General features: G+C 45.2%; 1 protein-coding gene across 1 annotated transcript in view; it reads right to left on the bottom strand.

Moving 5' to 3' along the window:
- CPSF7 (cleavage and polyadenylation specific factor 7) overlaps window positions 1–5,665 on the bottom strand; it is a 162,173-nt gene extending 156,508 nt beyond the window's left edge. Inside the window, exon 1 of the mRNA XM_078680623.1 lies at window positions 5,247–5,665. The gene's annotated coding sequence lies outside the window, so the exon portion shown is untranslated. The remainder of the gene's footprint in view (window positions 1–5,246) is intronic.
- Window positions 5,666–7,542: the final 1,877 nt, after the last annotated feature.

The following is a 7,542-nucleotide window of genomic DNA, read 5'->3' as shown; positions in this document are numbered from 1 at the left end:
ATATGCCACAAGTAGCAGCAGAACACTGGTTCTCGCATCCCACACCAATAGAGGGAGCACTATATGTAACAGTAACTAGGGGGGTCAGGGTACCCAATGCAGTCACGGGCACGATAGCAGCGTGGCAGCGTATACGACATATGCTTGATACACCCATGGTATATTCACCCCTGCTGCCCCTAGCTCACCACTCTGCCATGCCATTGCTTCAGGAGGTAATTTTTAGGAATTTCCAACAGCGAACTCATGTACACATTTGGGGGGAACTATACCACGAAGGCCAATCCCGTAGTGTTGACCACATGTTCCAAACTGCACAGAAGACGCCACTAAATGTCTTTGTGTCAGACTTAGAATCGGGATCAAATCGGTTACTCCTGTGTTCCCAGCAGAACCGCAGATGCTTGCCCCACTACAGCTAATATTGGAAAGGGATACGTCTAAAAGACTGGTTTCACTGATATATATAACGGTACACACACAAACGGCAGCATCACTCCCACCGTCGCGCAAGAAATGGAACGAGGAACTAGGTCAAGACCTGACGGACGAGCAGTGTGAAGGGTGCTGTCTGCAGACCGAGCAAGTGTCGGCTAGCAGCAGACTACGGATAATCCATTATAAATTCTTACACAGAATGTATTATACACCGACCAAGATGTACAGGTTCAAGTTGAGGGATGATGACAGGTGTGATAGATGCCGCACAGCGGGAGCAAATTTTCTTTATCTAGCGTGGGGGTGCCTCGAGGTAAAAGAATACTGGGATCAAGTGTTTCAGGCACTGAGTGTGATGATAGATACACCAGTAGAGGCCACACCATTGATTGCTCTGCTTGGGTATGTCAGACCACTACGGGCTGAACACCGTAGGTTTGCGGCGTTGGCGCTTCTCATGGCCAAGAGAAGGGTGGCATGCCGGTGGGGAAGGGGCCGGGCGCCCAAGTTCAAGGAATGGATCTCTGACTTAATAATGTGCCAGGAGAGACTCTCGACATATGCTGAATTGCTACCCGTGGCCTCTAGGCCTAGGGATGTATGGGCCCCATTGCAATGCTATTTGCTAGCCCACCCGAGAGAAGAAGAGGATGGATAGGATGGAGTACACTGTGGGGAGAGATGCGATGGGAGGCTATGCATTAGACATGTAATGTCTTGTGGTCAGAGGAATGTGTAAATTGGGTGGTACACTGAGGACGAGGGTGTTGTGAGAAAAGCACTGCTTCACATGCATAGATACAACTAAAATCTCAGACATGTGTTGGAATATGTGAATAAGTTGGTAAAACGTTGAGCATTTGTAGACACAGGATGTCCATGCACCGTACTAGGCATACAGTTCTTCCTGTAATGTTGTACCACTGTTGTAAGTTGTCTGTGTAGATAGGAAATGTATGCAATAAGCAATATAACCGATCTATATCACTAATGGATGAAAGATGCTGATGTAGACATGTTCACTTGAAAATCAATAAAAAGATGTTTAACCCTTCGGGGCTGATGACGAGCTCAGCTCGTCATGAGCGTAACCTGCCGTGCGCTGATGACGAGCTGAGCTCGTCATGTAACGCGGTAATTCGCAAAACGCAGCGCGCAGCGGGGAAAACCGCTAGCGCGCATGCGGTTAAAAAAAAACCCAACACATTCCCCGCAGGTATGTAATTACATAGATTTTTTTCCTCATTGCAATTAATTTCTCTTCTCCCATTGACAGGCTGACCTAGAGTCATAAAACCGTTTTGCTTGCGCACTCTTGTTTGCGTAAATTATGTGAACACTATATAAATTCACGGTCCTAGCTCGGTGATTGAAACAATACCTGGGCGTCTTCAACTTGGTGAGTTTAAAAAACTGCTATCTGACATCACCCTGCACTGTACATTCCCGGCATACACATTTGCTCAAACCCCCTGAAAAAATACAGATGTCTCACAAGCCACACTCGAATCCTGTGTAAACAGTGACCAAGGGCAGGGGGAGTGTGCTTGTCCCGTGGACAGAAAGCACAAGGCGAGGGGATCACAGCCTTAGGCCAGTTATAGAGGACTAGGCTGTAGCACCTTTCCATCAAAATGAATGAGGAGATACCTCGCAGGGTCAGCGTTCAGAGCTTTACTATTGATACCAGATCACAGGATCAACAGGTGCATTCTTGAGCACCTCAGCAGGTTGAGCGCCCGCATCCAGAGAAACGTCATGACAAAGAGGGGTGAATTACTGCAGGGCCAACCTAACTATGCGTCGAGTGATGTTATTTATAAAGGGCAATGAGACAATTCAGTGTGTTTTGGGCGCCCACATATAGTCCTTTTTTGTTAATATTGTTATAGCAGAATGCTTGTGAAAAGCAGCTTCTTTGGAGAAAATTGGTTTTACCTTTGGCCGTTTTTAGGGTTTATGGTCTTGCATAAGTGTTATTTTCTTTGTGTAGTGGTTGTGCAGCTTTTAAGAGTCAAAAAAATTGAAAAAGCAATCATAAAAGCAAAGCGTTCCATAAACACCAGCAAAACACTGTTTCAGTTGTTTTTTATTGCGCGAAAATGAGTAAACACTGAAAAGCACTGTTTTCTTGAGGTATGGGAATCACTGGAAAACACTGAAAAAACACCACCAGAATTGACCAAAATAGAAACTGAAAACAGAAAAGCCTATTTATAATAAATACATGTTTTTATAACTTCATTGTGTGGTTCTTTTCACTTAACCTATACCATAAGATTAAGTACAGGTAAAACAAGCTGCTTTACACTCCTTCTGGACTAAGCCTGAAGACTGCTCTCCACAGCTACCACTTAGAGAGCTTTCTAAAGTTGTCTAAGACACTAAAATCACTATAAGGGTTGTCTGGATTAGTGTAGGGTGCTACATTTACATAAGTGTGCACCATATACTAAGCCGCCTCCTACAGTGTCCCCATCTGCACAAAATTAATCCTGGCTACAACACAGGGACCTTTACACCATGTGCAAGGGTGTCTGCATTTGTGCTAAGCAAAAAAATATAACAGGGGCAATCCGTTTAACCCATAGGCCTCCGGGTAAGAAGTACATGTAAAAAGGAATATAGCCTACGGAATGATTATCTGTCCATCTAATTTTCTCTGAAATGGATTCCATAAATTATCCATTCTATGAAAAATGGGTTTTCATCGGATTTAACCCCTTCCATGCTGGTGACGAACCCAGCCGTCACGCTCTACGGTGCTCGTGTGCGGATGCCGGCTGGGGTTCGTCACGGCCCCGCCCTGTTCGTTCCGCGGCCGCACACGGGGGGAATCGCGGCCAAACAGAAGGGGTTAATCTAAAACTTTATGTATAAGGGGACTCTCCAATTTCAATCCGTCATTTCAACAAATTCAATCTATATCCATATGGTTTAAGTATTTCTTTTTATTAAACCATATAAGACACGATGGGTGTTTATGTTACTTTTGAAACACATTGGGTGCACACTAAGTAAAATTCTTTTGATACCACTCACCTTGAGATTTAGCTTAAAGATCAGGTTCTCTAGACTTTTGAAAATGTATGTATATAGATTGGTAGAACATATTGCTTGAAAATTATCTTTTGTATATAGCATGTAATTGAGATATCTGTTTTTTAGGTATAAAATTTGATTTGCCCAATAAGTCCTGATGAGGCCTGATTTACAAGAGGCTGAAACGTGTCGACACTGTTGTTTGAAGACACCAATTCAAACAAAAATTTGTTTGACTAAGTCGATAGAATGAAGCTTTAATTAAGAGTGTCAGAGCGAGATAGGTTACAAAAAGACTTCTAACCTGGTGGTACTCTTTTACAGTTTGTTTTGGTGATCTAGAAATAGGGAATGTTTTTGTTGAAAGTTTTTGTGATAAACATCCTTGGTTAAGAATAAATAGGGCAAAAGAACCTAAAAATAGGGTTCGAAATATCGTGTATGTGTATATATATGTAAATGTATTTGTATGGTGTATATATGTATAAAATGTATATAGTAATGTGAAATATGAGATAACAGAAATTTAAGAAAAATATGGTTTAATAAAAATAAATTCTTAAACTATATGGATATAGATTGAATTTGTTGAAATGACGGATTGAAATTGGAGAGTCCCTTTATACAGAAAGTTTTGGATTAAATCCGATGAAAAACCATTTTTCATGGAATGGATAATTTATGGTATCCATTTCAGAGAAAATGAGATGGACAGATAATCATTCCGTAGGCCACATTCCTTTTACATGCATTTGTGCTAAGCAGCACATTGTGTGCACTGCAGAGAGAGGACAATAATGCACTTTATTATGTTAATATTGCACATTCTTGCCCTCTCCCTATCACGCAGCGCAGCAAGGTGACTAGCTGCACTGCATGGTTTTTCATAAATATGCCCCTACATCTTTGCACATTTTGCTGCAGCTCATGTTATACTGTGTGTAATGCAATTATAATGCAATATGCATATTTACAGTATTTTCAGACGCATGCTGGGACCTCGTAGCACTATCATACAAATTCACTATTCACCACTACGCCAACTAGGACACAATTCAGTGATTGCACTAACTGTGTGTGCACTGGTTTTTTGACAGTTTGTAGGTCTGTTTGTGGTCTGCTGGGCCAGGTTTCACAGTTGATTTGCATATTATTAAAGCAAACATTGGCCACAGTAAACTCAAATTCATATAGTCTTCCCTTCCTTGCAAAACACCTGTACAGTGTGTCTTTTCAAGTTGAAACTGCCCCAATTTACAAACATGGGTCTGGTCACTTTTGAAACGAACTTATTCAATAATAAGTGGCACTTTTATTTTGGTGCCCAGGCCTCTTCTCTGTCCCAGCCCAACACTGGTCTCTGAGCAGATGGTGAGTCACAGGCAGCATGATCAGACTCTCACCACTGTGAAGTGGTCATTTTCTGCCTGGCAAAATCAGACAGTACAGAGTAGTGACACTCTCAGGGCCATGAGTGCCCCCAAAACACACACTTCAGCAACAGCACAACCTCATCTGAAGAGTGGCGGAAACAAGACACCATTATATCACTGACAGGAGAAGCTCCACAGTAGCAAGTGCACTGCACAAGCAGAAGGAGGCATGAGCCGCACATGGGAGGGGTTTATTGTCAAACAGATCAGACACGTCTATAAAAAAATAGAATTTACAAAAAACAGGGTTATACTCACGTCAACGCACATACCGCTGGTGGCTCTGTGAGCGGAGACGGGAGGGTGGGGGGAGGGGGGTGTATTCACACTCACCTAGCTCGTCCTGCTCTTTATTCTGGTGGTTCTCTTTGCAAGGCTGGCTCTTGTCTCCGTTGTACTCAGTTGATTTTTGGCCAGCTCAAGTCTGCGTTGTGTGGGAAGATGAGAGGGAAATGACCCATGGTCCGGCATCTGTGAAGAGAAGCAAGCCATGTCCGCCTGCAATTCCCAATCACAGGGCTTCCCCAAAGCCAGTAAACAACATTCTGTGCCCTTCTGCGCTGCTTGCTTCAATCACCTGCATCACCAGCCAGCCACTTATCTCACAATCCCTGTACTAGCGCCATAATGCCACTTTTCTGAGATACAGCATGTTTGAGGGGAAAACACAACCTCTCACTCGCGCATATTGTTACTGTCTCCTGCACTAGTGACCTGTTGCGGCAAGCTGGGCCTGGAAAATGTTACTCCCCTTGTAATGTTCCTTTGCCCACACAATGCACTGACTCCAGGTAGGTAAAAGGTTGCTTTATATTTATTTCCATATACAACAAGTAATTGGAGCATAAGGGCGCCGAGCGTCTACACAGTGACTGCTCCGGTCGCCAACTGCCGTTTCCCCGTTCGCGCCTTCCTATTTGCGCCTACTGCGCCTGCGCGCGCATCGCGCTCCTGTCTATGCGTGACGCGTCATCGCGTTCACGCTCATAGACTAGAGCGCATCCTACATATCTCACCCTTTTTAACAACGAACAAAGTTAACTTTATAAACTCTAAGGTATGTCCATGATCCCTCAGTGTTCTCTGGCTGAGCTGCCAGTGTGACAACCTATTGTTAATGTCCACTCATTCAAAGTCTCTATATCTAGAGGGCACTGTAACTGCCCTGCCACTGCGGGTGTGTCTTACCGGCATGTTCTCTTCCACCTCTCTGTCTCCGCCTGATCTCGAACCATCTCTCCGATCTCCATTCTGTATTACTCCAGTCGGTGTGTCATCTCTGACTGCGCACCCTGCGCTGGGATTTTCTATCTCACTGTCCTCTCCTATTTCCTCGGGAAATACCTCATCACCCTGCTCAGGTGGAGGCGTGGTCTCGTGGAAGTTCCTCTGTGTCTCTGTCTCCTCCAGCTTGGGCCATACGACTATCTTGTTCACTCTGGCCATGCGGTCTTGGGACCACACCCTGCCGTCGCTGAGGAGGGCTGCTCTACCTCGCACCTCCTTGACTTGTAGAGGCCGACTATATTTGCTGTCACCTTTCCTTTGAAGGGTAGGGAGTTTAACCTTAACCCACTCTCCTTCCTCCAGCTCTGTTCCTTTCACATTTCGACGTTTGTCATAATTTGCGGCATAGATCTTCTGAGCTTTTTCCAGATTGTGCTGAACCACCGCAGGGGACCATTTACTGGTGATGGTCTTCTCCCTCCATACTACATTGTCCCGTGTGAACGGATGCCGTCCTCTCAGCACTTGAAATGGACTGTACCCCACCGCCGTGGGGGTGATCCTGTAGGACCACAGCATACTCATAACCTCGGTCTCCCAATCCTTTCCCTGCGTGATGGCCGCCTGTATGGAGCCCAACAGCACACGGTTGAACCGCTCCACTTGACCGTTGCATGCGGGATGATACACTGCCGTGTGTTTAGATTCAATACCATTTCTCCTCATGAACCTAATCCATTTGTCCGAGACAAACTGCGGGCCATTGTCACTGAGGATGGTTTTAGGAATGCCTTCCCTTAAGAAAACTGACGTCAGGAATCTCAAAATCGTGTCAGTGTCCATGGATTCTTGAATGTCCACCTCAGGCCATTTTGAATACTTGTCCATTACTACACATAAATACTTGTTCACTCCTTTGCTGTCCAGTACCGGCCCCAGTATGTCGATTGCCACGTTCTCCCAAGGTCCCTGTGGTGTGTCAAACTTCCCCATGGCCGGTCGGAGTGGCCTAAGCACTTTGTCAGCGCCTTGGCATTGGCCGCACTCCCTTACTTGCCTCTCAATGTGGACATCCATGCCTGGCCACCAATACATTTGCTTGACGCGTGCTTTGGTCTTTACAATACCTAGGTGGCCCTCGTGTAGTAGAGTTAACAATCTGGGTACCAGTGAATCTGGCGGCACGACTCTTTCGCCCCTATAGATGAACACTCCCGAGTCACTCAGGGACAGTTCTTCCCTCATTTCGTAGAACCTCCGTACTCCCTCTGTGAGCTTCCTTTTGTCGGGCCAGCCTGACGTCAAATGTCTCTTGATCTCCACCTTTTCCATGTCCTGATCATAGGCGGCCTCCCATTCTTGGACACTTATAGATCTCTCATGATCCTCCATGCATGCCACC

Source organism: Lissotriton helveticus, chromosome 3_1 (assembly GCF_964261635.1).
Source record: "Lissotriton helveticus chromosome 3_1, aLisHel1.1, whole genome shotgun sequence".
In the NCBI taxonomy this organism is placed as follows: domain Eukaryota; kingdom Metazoa; phylum Chordata; class Amphibia; order Caudata; family Salamandridae; genus Lissotriton; species Lissotriton helveticus.
The sequence above is the reverse complement of the archived record's forward strand: the minus strand, read 5'-3'. Positions and strand labels throughout refer to the sequence as shown.